The sequence below is a fragment of the Canis lupus genome, chromosome 5 (assembly GCF_048164855.1).
Source record: "Canis lupus baileyi chromosome 5, mCanLup2.hap1, whole genome shotgun sequence".
NCBI classification, from domain to species: Eukaryota; Metazoa; Chordata; class Mammalia; order Carnivora; family Canidae; genus Canis; species Canis lupus.
Window position 1 is genome coordinate 61775853 of NC_132842.1, and position 25188 is coordinate 61801040.

Sequence of the window (25188 nt, forward strand, 5' to 3'; positions counted from 1 at the left end):
TAATATTGTTAAAATTTTAAATGTCTTCCATGTCAATATAAAAAGACAAGTCCCAGTTTGTCCATGACTTCACTGTCTCAATAATATAAGTAACATTAAGAAATACATAAAATAAAAGGATTCCAATAGGTAAGATTTACTGATCATCTACTACGTTTACTAGCTCTTCCCTGCACTGTCTTATTTAATCCATACAACATCCCAGAGAGCTGGGTATCATTCTTATCCCCATTTTACAGATAAGAAAGCTGAAGGACACAAAAGGGTCATCACAAGCAAGTGGCAGAGCTGGGATTCCAACATAAGCCATCTGTGTAGCCTCAGAAATGTGGATTCTCAATTTCGCCAACACTAAGAATTTACCCGAGTTTTAGGTTTTATTCCATCTTCAAACTTTATTATGCATCTCATTGTTTCCATGGCCATATAATCTCTCCCAAGTAGGAATCAGGCCCCATTAAAGTCAATGGGTGTAAACAGATTTGTTAGAAAAGACATTTTGGAATCAATTTGACTCTATTACTTTTGACTTTGTTGTGAATTTCAGTTTGGGTTAAGGGTGTATCAGACTTCAAAACATCTGGTTAGGTCATTTAAGAACTTTCCTGAGACTTCACAACCCCTTAAGACTTCCTTTCAAATTCAGACATTTCCTCTGTCACCACGCTCTTAAAAATGCTTTGAGAAACAATGAAACAATGCTTGATTCATTTGAGAAAATGCATAGAGGCCTCCTTAATCTGGTATCAATGGGAATAAGATGTTTCACATAAGTAAAATCTTAGGAAACTAAACCTTAGAACTCTAAGAGCTGAAAATGTTTTGTTTTTTTCCCACTAGTTTTTGGTGGCCGCACATCTTTTTTTTTTTTTTTTTTTTTTTTTACCTTTTTTGGTCTGGTTTAACAATTTTGTGATAAACCCAAGCCATGATTGCAATTATTACTAATACACTATGTGCCCCAGTGAGAGTCTCTGGGAAAACATTCTTTTGGGATCTAGGATTCCCTAACACATGCTACTTAATAATAACGTCCCCTAAATCACTTGAAACCCTTAGATCCTAATATATAAACAGAAAGACATCGCTTGATGGCAATGCCATAGTTTGAATTCAGATGCCTGCTTGCATTTTGATAATGTGATTGGTTGTTAGGAATATGAACACAAGCTATGAGTTGATGAATTGTGGGCGATCTGGCCCATGCTGTCTCTAAGAGGCATGACTATTTCCTGTAGATAGTCCCTAATGGGGCAAGACATGTCAGCTGGCCTGTGCTACTGCCATTAGCTCTGCTGCAACCTCTATGGGACCATTGTCCCCACCCTGAATAGACGAGGCTGAGACTCTGGGACTCTCTGGAAGCCAGGACATTAGCATCTTTCTACTCAAAGACATTTAGGTGGTTTCTACTTTTTCACTATTAAAAACAGGGCCGCAAGGAACATAACAGGGGTGATGTCTCCTTGTGCACATAAACTGAGGGTATCTCTGGGGCAGGGACCTAGACCTAAACTCTAGGCATTGTCAACTTTCCCCAGGACCATTGAGTTGCTCTCCAAACTGATGACACCAATTTACATTCTCATCGGCAGTATATAAGAAGGGGTACCCCATTCCCTACTATTCTCAACAACACCTGGTCTTCTCGAATTAAAAAAAAAAGTTATTATAGTACTGATAGAAATACTTTTTAAAAAATCACTTTATTGAGGTATGATTGATGAATGAAAAGCTGTACATATTTAATGTAAAACAACTTGAAGTGTTTGAAGAGAAGTATAGATCTGTGAACCCATCACTGCAATCTAGGCCATAACCATATCCATTACCTCCAAAAGTTTCCTCCTGCCTTCTATATTGTTCTCATCATTGTTATTATGGATAGGAACACTTTATATATTTTTTAGCAATTTTTAAGTGTATAATACAGTATTGTTAATTCTAGGCACCATGCTATATGGCAGATCTCTAGGACTAACCCTTCTTTATTACTGAAAGTTTGTACCCCTTGACGAATGCTTCCCCATCCCCTCTCTACCCCAGCTTCTGGCAACTGCCATCCCAGTCTCTGCTTCTATAAAGTATGACTATTTTAGATTCCTCATATAAGTGAGAGCATGCAGTATTTGTCCTCCTGTGTCTGGTTTATTTCCCTTGGCATAATGCCCTCCAGATTTATCCATGTTGTTGCAAGTAGCAGGATTTTCTTCTTTCTAAAGGCTGAATAATATTCCATTATATGTACATATCACATCTGCTTTACTATTTGTCCATCGATGGACATCTAGGTGGCTTCCATGTCTTGGCTATATGAATGCTACAGTGAACATGGGGAGGCAGGTACCTCTTCTGGATCCTGATTTCAACTTATTAGTCTTCTCCTTTGTGCCTCTTAGCTAGTATGTTTTAGTCTTCTGTCAAACCGAAATTTTAAATGTAATAACTCAATTATGAGCAACAGAAATGTTCACCTATTTCCATGAGGCAATTACTTATGATCATCTCTTGATTGAAAAATCAATGACGTAGAGAAAGAAGTTACATTTTGCCTGACAACGGAGCCTGTTCCAACCATTTTGCTGCTTAAAAAAGGACTACTGGTGTTTAGATTTTTTAATTTTTGCTTTATTTTTGAGAGGGAAAGAGAGTGAGAGTGCAGAAACATGCACGCAAGAGCATGGAGAGGGTTGGGGCAGAGGGAGAGAGAATCTTTTTTTTTTTTTAAGATTTTATTTATTTATTCATGAGAGAGAGAGACAGAGATAGAGACAGAGACAGAGAGAGAAGCAGGCTCCATGCAGGGAGCTTGATGTGGGGCTCGATCCTGGGACTCCAGGATCATGCCCTGGGCCAAAGGTGGCGCTAAACCACTGAGCCACCCAGGCTGCCCCAGAGAGAGAGAATCTTAAGTAGGCTTCATGCTCAGCACAGAGTCCATCTCAGGGCTTGATCCCACAACCCTGAGATCATGACCTGTGCTGAAATCAAGAGTCAGATGCTTAACGAACTGAGCCACTCGGGTGCCCTTCAATCTTTTAAATATACCTATAGAAGTCTGCTTAACCAAGACACAAGAAAGAGAAATCATAATTCAGATTCCAGCATTCTGGGCAGTTTCTCTGCCCTCCTCAACCCGAGTCCAAGGATGAACAGTGCTGACCCCCAAATAGGCAAAAGGCAGAAGTTGTGGGGAGATGATGAGGTCACGTTCCTCTTTGCCCAGAGAACCATGTCACAGGTATGACAACACAGAGCAACAGGCATCAGCCTCTGTGTTGGGGGACAGCAAAGGACCAGGGGAAATCCCGTGCTGACTGGGAAGCAGGATACGCAGCCCAGCCAAGGAAAGATGCTGATGTGCAGCCCCGGGGATGGCACCTCATGGCTGTCCCCATCCCCCATGGGATTTGGAAATTTAGATTTTTTTTAATACTAAGCCTCCCAATGTTTTATATTATTTAAAAACTGGCAAAACTGAGACACCTGGGTGGCTCAGTGGTTGAGCGTCTATCTTTGGCTCAGGGTGTGATCCTGGGGTCCTGGAATCGAGTCCTGCATCAGGCTCCCCGCAGGGAGTCTGCTTCTCCCTCTGCCTGTGTCTCTGCCTCTCTCTGTGTGTCTCTCATGAATAAATAAATAAAATCCAAACACATACATACATACATACATACATACATACATACTGGCATCTAATTTAACTCAATTTTTTTTTTTTTAATGCTACATTACTGAGCCCAGTGCAGGCCTAACAAAAGAGGCCTAAGGGCTATAACAGGCTAATGGGACACCAACCAGTTTTCTTGCTGGGGATGGCATGGCCTCTTATGAGAGTCCCTATGTGTTTCCAGTTAAAAATTTGGCCCTTCTTAATCATGTCACTACCCCATAGATTTTCAGCACTCACATACCTAATTTCTACTAACCTTGCAATCATTTTCATTCAATGCTTTGCAGTTTCTCCAGCAGTTTCATTTCTGTGTTTGTCTCACTATCTGGATCAGAGCTACTTAGGATCAAGTCAGACAATGGACTAGACTCTAGGGAGGCCCCTGCCTTCAAAGAAAGAAGACAGGAAGGTATATACCTGCCTGTACCAGGGGAGGTACAGCCCAGTGATGGCCTGAGGGCCAGAACATCTGCTTCTCAGGCCCATTGATTATTCCAGTCATAACCTCTGGACTCAGCTTCCTCATTCCTTGCCTAAACCATCACAGAAGGCCCTGACTGACCTTTAAAAATCACTGCAGCCAGAGTGACCTGGTTATGTTCCTACTTACATCCTTTTAAAGCTTCTTACTGCTCTTTAGATGAAGCCCCCAGGGACCTAAGGAGACCTGCCTGGTTTGCATCCTCTCCAGCCCCATCTCCCACACCCTCCTTATCTTTTCCACTTCTTGCCATTTAGTTCTCAAACCCTTTACCTTTTCCCCCTACCACTGGGCCTTTGCACATACTACTCCCTGTTTAGACCCTGCCCTTTCCCTGGTTAAACCATCCTCAGAAGGTTTCAGATCTCAACACCAGCATTGTTTGGGTGAGGAAAGCTTTCCTGAGCCCCTAGACCAGGTCAGGCTTCCCCATGATCCATGGGATTCCCAGCTCCATGAGAACAGAGGTTTTGTCTAGGTTCTTAGCCACTAAATTCCTAGCTGGTTGCACTATGCCTGGCACAATGTAGGCACAAATCAAATGCTCAGTGCATGAAGGTAGGCAGAAAAATAAGAGATGTTGCCATGGTGTGATTTCAGGACTACCTGTGAGGTCCCTCTGTCCTAAAATTAAGTTTTCATCTGTCACCTCTATCAGGAGATAAGGTCTTTAGTTTTATAGTAGGAAATATGGCTAAAGAAAAAACATCCTTCCATGTCCTTTCCCTGAAAGTGGAGTTGAAGAGTACCAGGGAGAACTTGTGGGCACCAGGAGCGTGTTCTGTGCCTTGATGACTTTGAATCCACCACTGCACCAAGTACCACCAGGAGAGATGTGACATATATGAAAAAAATGCATTTTCATTTTTTGTTTTAGATTTTATTTATTTATTTTATTCATAAGAGACACAGAAAGAGGCAGAGAAATAGGCAGAGGGAGAAGCAGGCTCCCTTGAGGGAGCCTGATGCAGGACTCGATCCCGGGACCCTGGGATCACAACCTGAGCTGAAGGCAGACGTTCGACTGCTGAGCCACCCAGGTGCCCCAATGCATTTTCATTTTGAGGATGCAGCATCTAGAAGGGATCCAGATACTTTGCCGCCCAAAGTGTGGTCTGCAGTCCAGCAGCCTCGACATGACCTAGGAGCTGGTTGGCTGTCAACTTCATGTGGACAGAAGTTTTGTCTAGTTTACTATTGCATTCCCATGGCCCAGAATGGAGGCAGGTGCACAGCATGTGTTCGATAAATGTTTGAATGAATGAGTGATGGAAAACATAAATGCTGGATTCAAGGGACATCGGACTGAGGGAATGTTGGAGATGGAGTGAAGGCTGAAGGAAGGAACATGAGAGCGTGGCATCACAGGTGTGCAGGTGATGGATTGTTTCCCTTTGGGCACACAGCCCTGAGAGAGGGGTGAAGAGAAGGTGGGCAATCGCCCACTTGGCCTGGAAGGTGGAGCTTTGGCTTTGATTGAAGAAAAAAACCCCAGATAGGAGCTGGACTTCCTCCCTCCTTCTTGGCCTCACCTTGTCAGGGACATGGGGCCACATGCCATGTTTGGACATTGAAAAATGAAAAACAAAAAACCTGTTTGCTCTATGAAACTGTTCCTATTGCCTCCAATCTGAACAAAACTTGCTTTACTTAATCCTCCACTGTGATCATTATTAATCAAGGCAACATAACCCCAACCCCTTGGTCTAAGCCAAGCCCCAGGCTCACAAATGCTCATGGGATCCTTGTAATGAGATCTTCACCAGTGCTCACTGGATCCTTGTAATGGGATCCTCATCAGTGCTCATGGGATCCTGGTAATGAGACCCTCACCAGTGCTCATGTAACTCATTACAAGAATTTCATGAGCACATGCAAGTCATAGAAAGAGGAAGAAGGAGGGCAAATGATGCAGTGACGCATCTGAATCAAGACTTGCATACCCAGGCAAGATGTAAAGGAAAAACTACATTTTCAAAAAGCTTTTATTCATTTATTTATTTGTGAGAGAGAGAGAGAGAGAGCATGAGCAGTGGGGAGGAGCAGAGGGAGAGGGTTAAAGCAGACTCCCCACTGAGCACGGGGCCTGACACAGAGCTTGATCTCAGGACCCTGAGATCATGACGAGAGTTGAAATCAAGAGTTGGATGCCCAACTGACTGAGCCACCTGGGCACTCCTACATTCTCTTATTAATATAATTCCTAGCAGAAACAGATCCATGAAATAATAAGCGCTGAATGTGGGACATGGAACATGGTATATTGTTTGGCAAATTCTCTGTCCTAGTGATGGAAGCCATGATAGTTAACACTTGTGTAGCACTAACTGTGCTGAGAAACTTACTCATATTAACTCATTTTACCTTCCTAACAATCCAACGGAGAACCATGATCACGTTCCCATTTCACAGATAAGGAACTGAGGCAGTGAGAGATTAAGAAACTTCCCCCAGGATCACCTAGCCACTGAGTGAATAGCAAAGTTGACATCTGAACTCACGCTGCCAGGCTCCCTGGGTACATTTTATCTCAAGCTCTATATTCTACATGGATGATTATTAAAAGAAGAAAAGCATGCATGCATTCATTCTGCAGATCTGTGAGCCCCTGTATGAACGAGGCCCTCTGTGTGGGGAGCCAAAGGCAAAAGTAGCAAGCCCTTACCCTTGCACGGTGGTCTAGAAGATAAATGTCCTTGATTGTCTCGTGGTCCTTTTCATAGCTGTGGATGCCTGAGAGCCAGAACACTTACATATCTTTTTCGAGGTCCTATGATTAGAAACAGAATGACTTAGAACCCGAACCTGGATGTTTTAACTCCAGACCTGGTGTTGTTTCTACCCTAACATGCTTATTTAAAATACCAGAGGAGGGCAGCCCGGGTAGCGCAGCGGTTTAGCACCGCCTGCAGCCCAGGGTGTGATCCTGGAGTCCTGGGATCGAGTCCCACATCGAGCTCCCTGCATGGAGCCTGCTTCTCCCCGCGTGTGTCTCTGCCTCTCTCTCTCTCTCTCTGTGTCTCTATGAATAAATAAATAAATAAAATCTTTAAAAAAAAATACCAGAGGATATCAGACCTGCAGATGTGTGATAGGAATAAAACTGACTGAGCAGCAGTGTTTGTGATTTATAAGGACATATTGAATACCATGGGTAGATACAGAGTGTCACAGTGTCATGGACCAAATGCCACCATCCTAATGGAAGTACTCACCTCCTTCACTAGCTCTCCCAGAGAGGTGTTGGCGCAGGTTGTTTTATTTTTTATTTTTTTATTTTTTATTTATTTATTTATTTATTTATTTATTTATTTATTTATTTATTTTGCAGGTTGTTTTAAAAGAGTAAATATAAAATATCTTTCTACGAGACCTGGGTGGCTCAGTTGGTTAAGCTTCCAATTCCTGGTTTCGGCTCCAGTCGTGATCCCACGGTCGTGAGATCGAGCCCCAGGTCGGGCTCAGCACAGAGTCTGCTTCATATTCTCTCTCCTTCTCCCTCTGCCTCCTTCTCCCTCTGCCCCATGTGCTCTCTCTCTCTCTTTCAAAACAAATTTTAAAATCTTAAAAACATGTATCTTTTGAAATATATGACTACATGGGCCACACTTTCTACTCAGAAAAGTATGTCCTGAAACTCATAAAATTCTCTAGAAAGTCCTCTTTGCCAGTATGAGAATGATTTGGGGTCCACATTTCTCCCCCTTTATGGATTGACTTGCCCACTTAAAAGGTTGCCCTTTTGTAATGAACTCTCATTAAAATGCTCAGTTAGCGACATCGATAAGTTTATCCCTCAGAGAAGGCAAGCGTGCTGGAGCCCTAATGACATGGTCTTTCGCTGTTCTTGAGGCATTGATTTACCCTCACCTGCCAGAAATCATTAGCGAACGATTGCTATTTTCTGATAGTTTTGAAAGGAGGATAACTTTTAGTAAATAATCATTGGCTGCTTTCCCAGGGGGTAAAACCGGATTGGAGCCGCTCTGAAACGCCACATTGGTTTATTTTTTAGTGGGTGTATTTAGGAAAGGATGGAAATTGCATTCCAAGCAGCTAATTATAGGATAAGTGTGCCTACTTAACCAGGCAGCGAGCATGTCAGCTCTGCACAGAGCTCTCACATTATATACATTTTCTGTTCTCCGGATAATTAACAGGATCAAAATATTACTGTCAGATTCAAGGGGAAAATTAACACATTATCTTAATTGTCTTTTCTACTCAGGTACAAGGCATTACCATTTCAAAAAGGACTTGTCTAATACATTGGAATTTTAAACTACAATTCCTGAAGATGCCATTAATCCCTTTCCAAACTTTGATCTACTGTTGTGATATCTTTGGATCCTGGTTTCTCTGTTTCACGTTTGAACTCTTGGGTTAAAGATATTATTCAAAAGTAAACTTTATAAACTTACAATTAAAGAAATGATATCAAGACAAAGTCGATAAATACTTAAAACTCAGACCTTCCTAATTATTTTACTACATTTTACTATGATCTAAGTTATTGAGATTATTATATCTGTATGATGGAAAGGTCTTATAAAGGTGACTGGTATTCATTCATCTTTCCCCAGCTCTACACTCGGTGACGTTACATGCGTAGCCTGACATCAGCCACAGTGGGGGTGTTTACACTATAGAAAATGGTAAATACTAGAAGTCAAGGCTTTGCTGGTTGTCTAGACCAGGTTTGGCAAACTATAGTTTGAGGGCTGGATGCTTATTTTACAGATTATGTGTATTTATTTGAGACAGAGAGAGAGAGAGAGTAGAGGGAGGGGCAGAGGGAGAGGGAGAAGCAGGCTCCCTGCTCAGCAGGCTGCGGGCTCAATCCCAGGACCCTGAGAACATGACCTGAGTCGAAGGCAAATGCTGAAATGACTGAGCCACACAGGTGCCCCTGGATGCGTATTTTAGTGAATAAAGTTGATTGGAACACAGCCTCACCCACTTGTTTGCATATTATCTATCGCTGCTTATGTGCTAACATGGAGTTCTTACAGAGACCTATGTTCCACAAGCCTAAAATATTTATTATCTGGCATTTAACAGAAAAGTTGCTGACCTCTGGTCTATAGTAAGACAGTGATGGAGAAAATATTGATAATGCAGCTGCAATTTATAAGTGTATCATGTCTGTAACCTGTCTGTACATTTTTTGACTAGCTTCTGTCACTATGGAAGCCATGGATCTTCAGCTTCAGGCATGGCTGTATCTAGGAGTTCGAATGATGTAATTAGAATGTCATTTGATCTCCTAACTTTGCTTTCTTCTCTATCAACTTTATTTTCAGGCAGCACTTACCAAGATGTGATAAAATGGCTTCTCCGTGTCACTAATGTCCTAGCTATAGTTTATAATTCCAAGTAAGAGGACATCACTTTCACCATAGTTGAGATAGCCAAAGCCCTGTGTTGTGTTAACTTGGGTCATGGGCCCATGTCTGAACCAAGTACAGAGATAAGGTGCCCTGATTGGCTAGGCCTAGGACCTGGGCCCATTCTTGGAGCTGGGGGTTAGGATCAGCATCAGCTTACCCGAATGCCCTAAATGAGACAGAGGAGGTGTGGTTCCTAAAGAAAACTAGGCGACTTATTGGAGGGCGAAGATGCTCTAATCCTTGGATGCTGGGTGAGCAGGAGGAGGAGATGTCCACTGTAAACATCATCTAAACCCTCAAAGGGTGGTCCATGGGCCAGCATCACCTGGGAACTTATTAGAAATACAGAGCTTCGGGTCCCTTTCCAGACCTCCTGAACCAGAATCCGTATTTTCACAAGATCCCCAGGTGATCTGCATGCCTGTTTCGGCATTAGAAATGCTGCCCTGGGCCAAACTTGTCACTCTGCACGAAACCAAGGCTCAGAAGTTTCCACGACTGTTCCGATGTCACCAGGTTAACCCCTAATATGACCACACTAGAATTGATTTCTCACCACCCGCTGTTCTCCCTGGTGCCCCAGAACTCCTGCCCAACACGCGAGGCCCTGCGCAAAAGTGCCACGGGAGCTCTCGCTTCTCACCGACTCCTTCCACTGAAGCCAATTTAAATTCTACACCCTGGGGCACCCGGCTGGCTCAGTGGTTGAGCATCTGCCTTGGGCTCAGGGTGTGATCCCCGGGGTCCTGGGATCAAGTCCTGCATCAGGCTCCCTGCTCAGTGAGGAGCCTGCCTCTCCCTCTGCCTCTTTCTCTGCAACTCTCATGAACAAATAAATAAAATCTTTAAAAAAAAAATGAATTCAATCCCATGTCAAGAAAGAGGTTTTAAGGTAAGACCAGAAAAAAAAAAAATCCCAGTATTTCCAAAAAAGAGCACATCCAGCCCTCTGTTGGCAAGAAATGCGATGTTAAGCTCCCAAACCATTATTGACACGTTGCTGGTGTCCCCAGGCGCCAGGTGGTCTTGTCGTATTGCTGTTGGGCTCACACTGAATCCTGTGTGTTTTCATCATCGTCATTACCGCTACCACAACAACAATGGTGATCATAAATATATATTTCCAAAAGCCAGCGATGCCCTTTTCCATTCTCAGAGCTGGAGTGGAAATGCACAAATGTGAGGCCGCTCCCATATTTCCTTACATGTTGACATCAGGAATGACACACATGGTTAACAGATTTTCCACATGTTTTTCTCCTTGGCTGACATCTCCCCACTCAATCAGAGCGAAGTCTGTGATCAGAGAGAGTGTTGATTGACTGTTTAGAGGGCATGAGCCTTCATGAAAACAGAGGAATGACAGTTTATATAAATATCCTGACACTTTTTTCTTATTCCCCCTCCTCCCTTAAATTCCCTTTTTAAAAATTTTTTCTTTGAGCTTAAAATTAATATTTTCTTTGTGGACATGTAATATCCCGGCATGCCTCAGAGCTCACTCAAGCAGCTTGTTAGCATTTCCTACTTAATTGGATCTTTTTCTCTCTTACCCATATGGGATTCTCCTGCCATGGGTTTCCAATAGATCTAATGTCAAAAAATTAGAAAAAAGACCAACTCCCCATATCACGTCGTGTAATATATTGTTTGCTTTCTTTAGTGAGGTAACCACAAGGATTCAGACTTAGGCTGCTGTTATTTGGGGGGCCAGATCTACAAAATTCCAATTATTTGGGTAATTTGGGCAAATAGACCCTCCCTCATTTGTCTAAATTAGTTGGCTAATTGCAGCTTTTCGGTTCTGACCTAGAGGGATTTTGGCTGCTTCCAAAGTACAGGGAAATAAATGATGTCGTTTCCTTTGGAACAACATTAAAGTTGGAAAGATTTTAATACGTGCAATTTTCCCACCGATAACATTTTACTTTCTGGACACCCTGGAGTGGAAGGAAGATTATACTATATTGACAGAGGTGAAATTATTGTTTTCTTTTTTACTTCGTGGTCTCAAAAATCTGTCATAATTATGTAGTACATATTTCCAAAAACGACTTCAGCAACCAGAGGACACTGGTGAAATATTCTCCTCTAGTCATCCAGATAATTCCAGCTGGCAGCAGGCTGACCCCAAGCTCTGTCAACAGCCACCTAAGATCTTTGGGGATTAGGAGTTCTACCGGGGTCAGTCCTAGGATAGAACTGGCGAGGACATCATTCCTTCACCAGTGCCATACTTTTACCTGGGGGAGAGCTTCTCCTTCCTTGGCCTTTGACCTAGTATCTTCTCCGTTTCATGGATGCACCAAATCTTTGTTCCCAGTGCTATCCTGGTCCCTGACATCCAGGGGACTCAACTGCCCAAAGGTAGACCCTTGCATCCTTTCTAAATATATAATTTCTAGGATTACTCCTTTATCTGAGAGCCCAACGAGCCTGCCTCTCTGCATTCCCTGATACCCAGGGGGTTACATGTCCTAAAAGTAGTCTTGACTAGCAAAAATCCTACCAGCTCACCCACCCCAACCCCAGTTTCAGGATACTTGACAAATATCTCTGAGTTGCCTTAACTTAGAAGCTATGGACATTGCTGGTCAATGCAAGAACTCTGCATTCAAATCCTGATTCTGTCTTGCTGTTTGACCTTGGCAGAGGGCATTCATTTCTCTACACCTCAGTTCTCCCCATTGGCTAAGGTCTAGGTTAAGTCCAAACCTGAAAGATTAATCCATTTTAAGAGAAGATTATCATACGCCTAAATTTAAAAATGGGTTTTCCCACCTTTGGGAAGATCCCCATTGTCACTTGTCTGTAAGATGTAGCAAAATTAAGGCCAGTCTGGAAAAACAGCCATGTAGTCATTGCCCATAGCATATCTAAAGCGGTTGTGTCTTCCCTCTGCAACGAAAGCTTTGCCTCTGCTCCCGTGAATATCTAAACACTTCTAAAGAGAAAATTTCGACTCTAGTTTCTCCCTTTGTGGGCCAATCTTTTGAACTGCAAATATATGAGCAGAGACTATTTATGCATTCAACTTCTCCTGTACATGTTTGTTTGACTGGTAAGATGGAAGGTAAGGGACTATTTACCGATATCTTTGAGAATAATATAAGTACACAAGGGGGCCAGGAATAATAGGTTAACATCACAGAAAATGTAGGTTGGGTATAAACTTCTCAGCAGTTTGCATGATTCAATTATGAAGTAGTATCCCATAGGAAGGGCTTTGATCATCTGCACTGGAGATGTTTTCAATTTCCTGGGATTTTTGAAAAATCTCTCAGAGTGATCTTTGCAAAAACAGAAGGATAGGCTGTTGAATTTGGGGTCTTTTTCTGCATTAATTTATTTCTCTCTCTTTTTTCCCCCACTTGCTAATTTCTTTGAATAATTGTTACAATGAAGTGTAACAAAGGATCCATTCAGGATTTCAGAACAGCAATGAAAGATGTGTATTTTGCAGAGTGCTATATAAGCCTAATCCAACAGTGTTGGCTCCTAGGTAAAGTGAAAATGTTTAACTTATTACTCATGGCTCATAAGTGTATGTAACTTGCTTATCACTTACTTGACCTTACTTGAAGACGAGAATACTCCATTTTCTTTCTTCTTCCTATATTTTTGGTTAACGTTTTAAAGTAAAATAATACAGAAAAAAACACACCACCAGATGTGTAACTTGGAGTTATTCTAAGACAAATATCCTTGCAGTCACTACTCAGATAAAGAAATAGGACTTTGCCAGTCATCCCAGTAAACCTTTTATGTGCTCCATTCCAAGGACAGCACTCTTTCTCCCCACGATCCTGACTTTTACGTCACCTTCTTGCTTTTCTTTGTGGTCAAGTGGGAGCCCCTAGACACTTGCCCATTTTTAAAGGCATTTTATGTTCTTCAAGTTTCTCTTCATCTATACACTTTCTCTCTACTCCTTAACTACCTCTGTTGAAGAATTTAGGACATTTGGTCTTAAGAGTTTCTCACAGTCTGGGTTTTTTTGGTTGCAAATTCAGGATATTGTTTGGCATTCTTTCCTGCAATGGGATCCAGAGGCTGGATGGTCCTCGCATCTGATCTGTTTGGGAAGAATATAATTGGCAGTGTGTTCTTTTCTGAGAAGCACAAATGGGGCTCTTTTGTGATATTAGCAGCCATAGATGTCGATGCCTACTTCCCTTACTATATAAAGAGAGGCTTGCTTTCATTTATATTTGAATGCCCAGTGGATAGAGGCTTAATTCTTCCCTTATATTTATTACTTTTCAAGATAATGAATGGTCTCCCTATCAGCCCAAAAGTGACCAATCAGTATCTTTAAAAATATCATTATGAATGGTCATTAAAAAAGAAAAAAAAATAAAACCAATTGAGCACCAGAAAGAAATAATGAAGTAAGAAAGGAAGTGATGGAAAGGACGGGAGGAAAGAAGGGAAGAGGGAGGAAGGGAGGGGAAAAACAGAAGGTAAGCTGAAAAGAAAGAAAAAAATACTATGGTATAAATCTAACAAAATATGTATAGGATCTATATGTGAAAAATTACAAGACCCTAATGAAAGAAATCAGAGCAGATCTAAATAAATGGAGAGATGTGTCAGATTATTGGGCTTTAGTTAAAAATAACATATCAAAATCAGTCCATTAATTATAACAAATGTATCATACTAATGTAAGATGGGAACCATAGGGGAGAGTGGGTATGGGGCATATGGGAACTCTCTGGACCATCTCCAAATTTTTCTGTAAACTAAAACTATTCTAAAATAAAATGTTTATTTACAAAATGTCACTATAAACTCATGAACTTAAACATGTTTGATGGGATGCAATCAAATGTAATGTTTTGTTTTTGAAGCTTCAGTGGCTCCATTTTTGGCCTGTTCAAAGTTGGCTCTTGAGACCTTTTCACATGACCCCAACTTTTGAAAGGTTTCTGGATGTCTGATATGACAAGATATTTTAGGCTCATCTTTTACACTCCTGCCCCAGACATAAACATCAGCCATTTTTCTAAGATGTCCTGGTTTCTTCCATGAGTAGGGAATAGTATTTCAAGATCACAGTCCTTGTGCTTTGGACAGCTATTTTTAGAACTCTTCATTGGACCCCATGGATTTATACTGATGATTCTAATTCCAACTTCAGACCATAGTTACTGCTTTAAAAAAGAAAAGAAAAGAGAAGAAAAGAAAAGAAAAGAAAAGAAAAGAAAAGAAAAGAAAAGAAAAGAAAAGCATTAACTTAGCTTCTTCTGCAATGCATCTGCATCTCTTTTTCCTACACTGAGAACCCTGGTTTCTAAGGACAAAAGAATTGATAAAAAAAAATCAGAATATCTCACAGCACTCATTTCCTTGACCCCAAAGTAAACAAGAGTTTCAGAATGATACTACACCATGAACATCACCATTGAGAAAAGTCTTTAAAATTTTCCATGTGCTCTTCTCATTCTTCCTCTATTTTGTAGTTGGACCATAACTACAATGCCCAAACCTAGTCACTCTTACAAATTCTACTCCTTTGCCATTAACCCTATTTGGGTCTTACTCCATAAGTAACTGTATTTAGAGATTACCACCAGTGCTTGTGTTGATGCCTTTCAAGTTACTTGGTTGTCTGAAGCTTATGTTTTAGAAAATTCCTCAAGAAGGGCTCACGAGAACAATACTACTTGAGTTCTTTGATGTGATAAAATTTGTCTGTGTCCTTTGTACTTTAAAGTGATGTTTATTAAATAAAAAATTATTGACTCACATTTTCTTTCCTTGAATTTCTTAAATATTTTACTCCATTTTCTCCCTTCCCTCACTTTCTTCCCCTGCCTTTTTAAAGTAAGCTCCATGCCCAACATGGGGCTTGAACTCATGACTGAGATGAAAAATCCCATGCTCTATCAACTAAGCAAGCCAGGCAACCTCTCTTCCTCTTTTTCTTATTTCTTTCTAAAATCACTAATTTTTCTACTGTATGGCTTGGTGTTGGTAGCTTTGGGTCAATATTCTTGGGCATGCATTGTATTCTCTCAATGTCTATTTTCAAATCTTTGTTTTCTCCAGTAAAGTTTCCTGAATGTTTAGTATTCATTCTCTTTCCTTGTCCTGGTTTAAATTTTTAAAACCATTCCTATTATTCATATGTTGGACAGTCTTTGCCTGTCTTAAATATTTGCCTTTTATTTCAAACCCTTCTTGCTTTTTCTTTTATTTTTCTATATTTTTGTTTTGATCTTCTGTTTATCTTAAGGCATAAGCTGTCTTACTTATTTGTACCTTTATTCCTTCTAGTATAATTTTTCATTTCCTAAAAATGTTTTTGAAATTTCTACTTTTTAAAGTTTCTATTGCTTCCTCTCCAGGTTTTTCTAATTCTGATTCATATTATTTTTTGTATCCTGCATATTTTCTCATTGTCTTTTAGCTCATTTTATTTCTTTATTTTTCTATTAAAGATTTTATTTATTTGAGCAAGGAAGAGAGAGAGAGAGAGAGAGAGAAAGAACAGGAGCAGGGGGAGGGAGAGAGGCAGAAGGGGAGAGAACCTCAAAAGACTCCCTGTTAAGCATGCAGTCCAGCTGGGGGCTTGATCCCAGGACCCTGAGATCATGACCTGAGCCAGTCAGTCCTTTAACCAACTGAGCCACCCAGGCACCCCTCAGCTCATTTAAAAATTGAAGTTTATAATTCTAATCCATTTTGTGGACCTATTTTCCTGGCAGACTTTCCTTGTCCACAGGAATACTGTTCTGTAGAATTTTTCCTCTTTTTTTTTTTTAAATAACTTTGTATGAGATTTATCCTTAGTACATGTGGAGTGCTCATATTTATATAAAAATAGTTTTCTAGAACTTTTAGAAAGAAGTGTAGCTCAGGGTGACTTTTATAACTTCAGAGAACTCTCTCTTATGGTGTGTTTGTGTAGTGTTAAAAGGTATGTGGTTTATTTTCTGATCTTTTTTGACTGTATCTCTCTTCCCCATATTTATTTATACCTTCTCCTTCCTTGGGGTGTCTTGACTCTCTCCTATTTGATTTTGATTCTGTTTCTACCAGCTGTTCCTCAGTGTGTGATCTTCCCCTCAAAGGGGGTCCCATCATACCAGTTTTGGATGTTGAGAGGAACCAGATTCTTGTAGTCTCTTCAATTCTTGCTACAGACCCTCCTACCCACCACCTTCTAGTAGACTGGGCAAAGCCCCTTCTAATTGCAGCCACTCTTCTCATATTAGTCTTCCTTGCTTTCTGGTGAATACTTGTTGGCTATTTTAAGATTCTTCCATTTGCAGATTCATCGGATGCTCTGTTGCTTCCCTCTATTTCTTGCACAGACCTAGTGTCATCAGCAGTTGGGATACTGTAATTTATAATAAAAAAATCAATATTTGGTCTTAGTCCCCTCTCTTGGCACAAAGCTCCTAAAATCCTTTCCTATGTCATAAGAGCAATCAAGGTATCTTGATTGTCCCTTTCAACCACACCTGAGTTTATGTCAGTGATGTGACTTTGGGAAAGCACTAAAAGGTGGGATCTGGGTGCCAGGGTAACCAACCATGTGATTGGAGGGCTAAAAACTCTTAGTGTTATCTTCCTGAGAGGGGAGAGAGGTGGGGAGGTGGTGATTTAATCAATCAATCATGGCTATGTAATGAAGTCTCCATAAGAACCCAAAGGATCAGTTAGGAGAGCTTCTGGGTTGGGAAGAGTGGGGTATTCAATGAGTATGGAAGCTCCTTGCCCTTTCCCCATACCTTGCTTACCCTGTGCATCTCATCTATCTGGATGTTCCTGAGTTAGATCCTTTGATAATAAACTGGTAATCTGGCAGGCAAATGACGGGAGACCTAAATAATAGTGACTTAAAAACATAGGTATTTATTTTCCTACAAAACAAACTCCAGAGATAGGTGGTCCAAGTTAAAAAGCTGCTTTGCAGGGCCATCATGACTCCAGTTCTTTCTATTTTTTCACTCTTCTAATATTAATACATAGTTTTGTCCTCTTGGTTACAAAATAGCTGCTGTATTTCTAGATATTACATGGACTGCTGTCAAGATTGGTTGGGCCTTGGATGTGAAATTATGACAAAACATAATTTAAATACTCAGAAATATGAAGAGAGCACTTTCCACTCTTCCTTAAACTCTCCCGGTGAATAGTTGAATCCTAAATAGAATGCTCTTATTTGTCAAAACACTCTCTTGCAAAAAGTTGATATTCTGACACTTTCATAAGACTGTTCCAGGAATTTGCAGTCTGAGTCCTGTGAACTTCTCGGTCTACCATTTGTCTTCTTGCTCACCCTGGGAATCTGCCAGGGGCCACACATGGTCCTGGCGCATATTTACTGGAATATGAGTTTTGCTGTTCTATACTCCATTTGCAGAAAATCATAGTTGGTGACTTGCCAAACTAAGTTCTATTGGTTATGTTGAAAATTTGCTCTTCACTTGGTGACTAGTTGGGTGCTTGTTCTTTGTTTAATGGACAGATGTTAGTGGGAGTGTTCGAGTTTCCTCCTCGGCTTCACTTTTTCAATGGGTATAAGGTTTGGCCAACCATAGGTGCCAATATGTAAGCCATAGTGCCTACCATCAACACCATTGCAAATATAAACATTAAAAGTACCACCATCCTATACAAAGGAGCTTAGGTAAAGCAATCTACCAACTGTAACTAAGACTAAATCCTGCTCAATGGAGCTGGCCACCAATGGCACAGAGGGTGATCTGTTTGGGCCATCCTTTCTGATCTTTGGAGACGCCTGTCCTGGGTGCCATTTGATGACAAGTGACCACCACCACACTGGTATCACAAAGCTGCCCCTCCCCACATCCTAGACATGTATGAACACTGTCCTCTTCTCTTCATTCTAGCAGCTAGGACCAGGCAGAGATGTTTAAGTAAAACATTATCAGATATTTGACCAAAAGGAAAGAAACTCAGAGTCAAGTCCAACCAGATAATGTGGCTCATCCTTCATCACTCTTTCATATTCTACTTTGGCTTCTTAAGAGTGATTCTTCAACTATGCTCACTCTGGAGCCAGGACCACCTAAACACACCAATGTTTCACATCTGTGGTTTTATAAATATATGAGCAAGTCTAAACATCTTAACATATCAAAAACATACAAGCAAAATAAATTCCACATAATTTTATAATTAAAAGGGAGACTAAGGGGTGCTTCCTGAAGAAGTCCAATCTCTTTCCACAGGTGATGAAGAACAAGCTCCAAAATGTTACAGGATTTGTCCAAGGTCACAAATGAAGTAAGGGACAACGTCAAGGTCAAGCTCAAGGGTCTGGGTGGTTCCAGTCCTGTGATTTTTTCCACTTGCAGCATATAGAATCCTGTCTTTTAAGACAGTCTTTAAGAAAAGGCCTCTGACTACTCATTTCACCACTAGCAGCAAACCTATTTTAATTTAATAGCTTCTGATGCTCCCCAAACAGCATTTCTCAAACTGGATCCTAGGCCCTTGAGATTTTGTGGGTCTGTGAGAGTTTGATTTTTCTTTTCAAAGGGAATTGACTGAAGCGGACAATAAAAGCCAAATAGACTTGTGTCGAAGTGGATCATCCAACATCAGAGAGGATGGTAGTATCATCCAATGTCAATTATATTTTTGTTTAGTTCCTGTATAATAGTGTTTTTCTGTCTTTAGCTATTGTTGTGTAACAGCACTTTTTCTTTTCCTTACAAATCCTTTGTTCTGTATATTTATTTATTCGTTTGGTACAACTAATTAGAATGATTCAAACAATAAATCTCTTTAACTTCTCTCTCTCCACTTAAAAGACACTGTTACCCATCATTACATTTGTTGTTCTGAGTCCTTCTCTCTTATTTCTGACAAAAGAATCAAATGTCATGAGATCATCAAAATCTCATAAGGATCAGAAATCATGGAATGAATTTGTTTTTAACAAACACATGCTTGCTATTTATTGTGCATTTTTAAAAAACATTTATTTATTTATTTTAGAGGGAGAGCAAGAGACAGCATGTGAGCTGGGGGAGGGGCGGAGGGAGAGGGAGAGAATCCTCAGGCGGATTTTCTGCTGAGTGCAGATTTTCTTCCACTGTGGAGCCTATCGAGGGGCTCAATTCCAGGACCCTGAGATCGTGCCCTGATCCCAAATCAAGAGTCAGATGCTCAATCAACTGAGCAACCCAGGCACCCCAAGTTGTCATGCATTTCAAGGCTTTTGCTTAAACTGAATATTTGGTGCATCTCTATTCCAAAGGAATGAATGTTTCCTTATGGAAGAGTCAAGAGGTTAACTTCCGACCTTAGAACTTTAGATGCCAAGTTGTCCTAAGGAGTCTCAAGTGTAGAGAAAAATCAATGGTGAGCCTATTAACACATACGGGGCATCCCTTCCCTCTTTGGGGCCATGTTCTTTGTAGTGTGTTTGTGTGATGTGAGCAAATGGTGAGGGAGCCTCTTGCTCAGATGAGGATGGAACGGATCTTTCAGGGATTACCAGCATCATTGGTGGAGAGGCCCAAGTATCTATCCAAATGAGCTCTCAAGTGGGACAGCTGGTCATGTACCCAGCCTCATCCATGCTGCCTGACTTCCTCCCCAACAGAGATCACTGCCAGGGAAGGAAAAGAATTTGCTATCATCTGTTTAGATAAGAAAGTTGCTGCTTCCAGGGTATTTTAGAATTTCTCTTGGAGGAGATTGGCTCCAAGCAGAAGTTTTTCCTAAGTTTTTGGCTCTTCCTTAGACTGAATCAGGAGTGGAGGAAGGTGAAGGCTGCTTCAGAATGCAGTGGGGTCCCAGGATGCCGGCATCTCAGAGAGGCCTCGAAGCAGTGGTTCCAGGAGGAATTGGGCAGCTGGGGTACTGTCTCTGCCCCCTGCCGGGGTCCTTTCCAGAGCCTGACACCTAGAAAGTTCTCACCAGAAGTTAGCCACCACTGTGAAGTAAAACACATAGAGCATATGTTCATTCATTCACCTAACTGCTTACCAAAGTGCATTCACCTGTTAGCTTAGTGATAGTCACAGCATTCCTATAGGGTAAGGTTATTTTTAAGATTTATTTATTTATTTTTGGGGGGTGGGCAGAGGGAAAAGGAGAGAGAAAATCTCAAGTAGACTCCCTGCTGTGTGCAGAGCTGGACCTCACGACCCTGAGATCATGACCTGAGCCAAAATCAAGAGTTGGATACTCAACAGACTGAGCCACCCAAGTGGCCCTGTAGGGTAAATTTCTGAATAATGCTTATCTCTGAACACAGAAGACCTTTAACAAACATTTAATGAATGAAGAAATGAGTGCATGAATAATAAAAGGACACACATGGACCTGGGTATGCTTTTTGGTCATATCCATTATTAACTTGCACAAGGACACTATTCTCATTGAACCTGATTTTTCATCTGTAAAATGGAGTGACAGTCCTTTCTTCACTAGATTGTAAGGATGAATGAAATAACCTCTAAAAATAGTGAAACCTCTGTAAATAATAAACTGATTTAAAGCTCCAAGTACAATACCTAGCACATTAGAATGCTCACTCAAAGTGAACTTTTATTTTGCTCGTCTGTATTGTAGATGAGGATATTGTGACCTAGAGAATTTAAAAAGACTAGTCTAAGGACATTCAATTGCGGTGGGACAGGGATTTGAACTCAGGTCTCTTGGATCTTAACTTTAGCTTCAATGGGGGTGCTAAGGGAGTAGTACCAACATCTGAAGGGTAAGGAGACTAAACCCCACTCACTTCATCACTAACATTTCAAGACTCAGGTGTGAGAACAACAGGCTGTTTTCAAAATACTTTGCTCCAGAGCTTGTGTGATACTCAAACAACTGGTCAGTTTAGACAACTCAGGAACAAAATATGTAAATTAGTTGTATGGTCTTGTATAGACAATATAATCATAGAATTGACAGATCCCCGACCCCCACCCGGCTCTACTTTTTTCCCTCTATGTTTTTTCCTGTTCCCTTTCTAAACAGTGGACTCTAGCAATGTTTACCTAACAATGAACCTAAAAAAAAAAAAAAAGAAAAGAAAAGAAAGAAAACCATGAACCTCCTTCCCTTTCTTTGTACATGGCAAGTATCTGAGTAAGCATGTAGAATCATGCATATGGATGGGAAGTAGAAAGCCCAATGCATTATTTACATATCATGTTGGCCAAATACTTGGACTTTTTTTTATTTATCTTGTGTTCTTTTGGTTAAGCCTGGCACAACTTACAAGTCTTCCTTTTGCCTGGTCACTTCCGATCTTTTCTTCTCAAGATGAGAAGACTGATGATATTGAGATACAGACAGACAGAGAGGGATTCTGTGCCTTGTATATACAGAATACTCACAATATTTTTTCCATGTAATTTCTGGGACTTTGGGGTTGGGGATGATGGTAAGGGAGAGTTCATCCCAGTATGACCCCATTTTTGCCTATCTCTCCCTGTCTGATTCCTCTGACTCTATAGGTGGCTCCCCCACCCCTGGAGTGGCACTCTTCCCACTCCTTGCCCATGCCTCCCTTGTACCCTCTCTGAGAGACTATACTGCTCACTGGGAGGGGGAGGGTCATGGATGACAGCCCTCGATGTCTCATCGTCCTGGTACCAACAGGAACTTGGCAGTCATGATAACAGGTACCCAAGATACCTGGAGACCATGCCAAGCCAGTCTCCCAACAACTTCTTTGGGGCTGAGTTCTGGCTATCATTGTGCAAAGTGAGAAGTAGAACAATGCTGGTTCTCAGGCTTGGGCACAGCCTTTGTGTCTACCTTTGTCTCCTAGTAACATCTGGTTTGGTTCCATCTGTTTTTCTTCCTTCAGAGGTGCTCTTTGATGTTAATCCAATCATAACACCACCACCAATAATGAATAGCACTACCAGGGTACACTGAGCACCCTACCATGTGCCAGGTACTTCCCTGGTCCTTTTGTAGATATTACATCCAAGCTCATGTTGGCCCTCTAAAAGCTGGTCTATTATCTTTATTTTGCTGATGGTTGACTGGGGCTCAAAGCATCTTGACTTTCTAAGATCATTCATCCATCCAGTGACAACAGTGGGGTTCAAATTTGGGTTTCACTTATTCTGTAGCAAGCATCCCTTGCACTATACAACCACCCCCACCGCATTGTTGAACGCTCACTGCTAGAAACAAGCAAGATGATATTAGGATTTTAGGGTTTCCCGAGGCAGTGCATTGAATCACCTTGAATCAGTGGTAACTAGGAGATTCCCTTTCACGCGCTCCTTCAGAGGCCTGATTACCCGAAACAGGAACTCTTCGTTTGCTCATGGAGCCTTGACACCTGTCTAATGTTTGTTAACCTTCCCTTTTAATAAAGACACAGAGGCCTCAAGCACCGAGCTCTGGGCAAGCAATTAGGTCCAATTTCATAGTAGTGAGAATTTCATAGTAGTGTTGTCTTTATACTTGTATTTATTTTGTATGGCAATTTCTTTTTATTCCAAGTGATATTAATTTCCCAGTTATGGTAGTGATGAAAAGATTCCTTTTAAAATAATATCAATCTAGGGGTCCCTGGAGGGCTCTGTTGGTTAAACGTCCAACTCCGGATTTTGGCTCAGGTTCTGATCTCAAGGTTGTGAGGTCAGCCCTGCAGTGGGCTCTGTTCTCAGCGTGGAGTCTACTGGAGGATTCCCTCTGCTTCTCTCCCTCTGCCTCTCCCCCTCCCCTGCTCACACATGTGTTCTCTCTCTTTCTCAAAAAAATAAAAAAATAAATACATAAACACATAAACACATAAATAAATAAATATATGTATATATATATATCAATCTAGATTTTTTTTGTTTTTTTGTTTTTGTTTTTGTTTTCAATCTAGATTTTTAAAAGTGAATCAATTTAGGGACACCTGGGTAGCCCTATCGGTTAAGTGTCTGACCTCTGCTTGGGTTGTGATCTCCAGGTCCTGGGATCAAGCCTGTGTCAGGCTCCATGCTCAGCAGGGAATCTTGCTTCCCCCTCTTCCCCACCCTTTGCCCCTCTCTCTGCTCATGCTCATGCTCTCTCTCTCTCAAATAAATAAATAAAAATTTTAAAACTAGTGAGTCAATTTAAAGAAAACTGTTAAATAAATAATAGTATAGATCATATGCAGATAGAGGAATTACATACAACAGGCATTCAAATGACCAAAATGTTGGAAATTTGACCTCAATATTTCACTTACCTGTGGCCTACAGGAAGCCAAGCCCATGTTACACACAGAAGGACGTGAGGACACATGGGCACTTAGGTTTTTGTGGCACAGGCACTGTTTTGTAATGTTGTAGTCCTATCTCAGAAGTACTTCATACAACTCTTCAAATTATTCTATAGATATTTTCCCAAGTCTTGTCTTTCATGGGCTCTAGGCTGGAGGTCACCAGGAACTACAACGGAAAGTGTAATGGGATAAGGGCTGGAAGGGAGGTGTGGACAGAATATGATAGCATCTCCAGGCACGTGGGGTCACTTCTAGAAATGGAAATCAAGGAGGCTTCCTGGAGGAAGAGGCATTTGAGTCAGGCTTCGAGGAATGAGTAGCCATCGACTGTAAGGATATGGGAATGGGGGCTGGTGGGTGAGGGAGCAGAGAGGCAGGTACCCCCCCACACACACACCAGAAAGTGGAGAAGCAAAAGCTGTGTTTGGAAAATAGCTATTATCCAATTTGCCTGGATCCCTGGGAGATGTGGCCAGAAGTGTAAATTGGAACAAAATTGTCATATCCTTAAAAATAGGCCAAGGAGATGGGGCTTATTTTAGAGTAGAGCAGAGATTCACTCAAAAACCCCTCAATAAAAAAAAAAAAAAAACCCTCAATAAGAAGTAGAAATTATTAGGGTTACTGATAGAACTCAGTTGTCCCTGGGGACCTGCATTTCCCCCAATTTGTCTTCTCCCTGAATATATGAGATGAGCTACTTCTGAGGCCTCATTTGCTTGTCTGGAAGTCCTATCCAAAATGCCAGTCATTGGGGCACCTGGGTGGCTCAGTGGTTGAGCATCTGCCTTTGGTTTAGGGCATAATCCCGGGGTCCTGGGATCGAGTCCCACATCAGGCTGGGGGGAGCCTGCTTCTCCCTCTGCCTATGTCTTTGCCTCTCTCAGTATCTCTCATGAATAAATAAATAAAATCTAAAAAAAAAAAAAAAACCCAAACCAAAATAAAAACAAAAACAAAATGCCTGTCATGCTGCTTAAAATTCCATCAATATAAATCCATCCCTCAGGACGCAATGTTTCAGTTTGAACACTCCAGGATATGCAGCATTTTTAGTTCTTGAATGCTGCCCTGGGGTCGTGCTTCCATGTGGGCAGTTGGCCAGGATTGGAGGGTTTGGGGATTTGAAGTTCATGATCATATCTCCAACCGCACAAACATGAGCGTTTCACCTTTTCTCTATGCTTTCCTGACTCTTCACGTGGAGATTGCAGAGAGTCCCTCTGCCAGAAACCACATTCATGGAGAAGAACCATCAGCAGGATTTATGGAATCAGAGATGGTGCAAAGATGAATCTCCTATTCAGACCATCAGACGGTTTATTCCTGGATGCTGGGAGAGAAGCCTGGAGGCCCCGCCTTTGGGGTACCCAGGAAGCTGGCTTTTCTCTCCTGTGTTTTGTAATTGTGCATTGTGACCTCATTGTCA

The 25188-nt window shown here is 41.3% G+C and overlaps 3 long non-coding RNA genes across 6 annotated transcripts in view; 2 read left to right on the top strand and 1 right to left on the bottom strand.

Annotated features, from left to right (window-relative positions):
• Positions 1-8622, top strand: part of LOC140633886 (uncharacterized) — a 44108-nt gene extending 35486 nt beyond the window's left edge. For 2 of the 4 annotated variants that reach the window (XR_012031447.1, XR_012031448.1), the window contains one exon: positions 8380-8622. This is a non-coding gene — a long non-coding RNA (uncharacterized lncRNA). The remainder of the gene's footprint in view (positions 1-8379) is intronic. The other 2 variants (XR_012031449.1, XR_012031446.1) reach the window with 2 other exon arrangements.
• A 4328-nt stretch (positions 8623-12950) lies between these two features.
• Positions 12951-19350, top strand: LOC140633888 (uncharacterized). The gene is made up of 3 exons (XR_012031451.1): positions 12951-13043; positions 18751-18805; positions 19061-19350. It is a non-coding gene; the product is annotated as an uncharacterized lncRNA (long non-coding RNA).
• LOC140633887 (uncharacterized) lies at positions 18924-25141 on the bottom strand. Its single transcript, XR_012031450.1, has 3 exons — positions 24932-25141; positions 23724-23925; positions 18924-20465 (listed from the first exon to the last, which is right to left on the bottom strand). It is a non-coding gene; the product is annotated as an uncharacterized lncRNA (long non-coding RNA).
• Between the last annotated feature and the right edge of the window lie 47 nt (positions 25142-25188).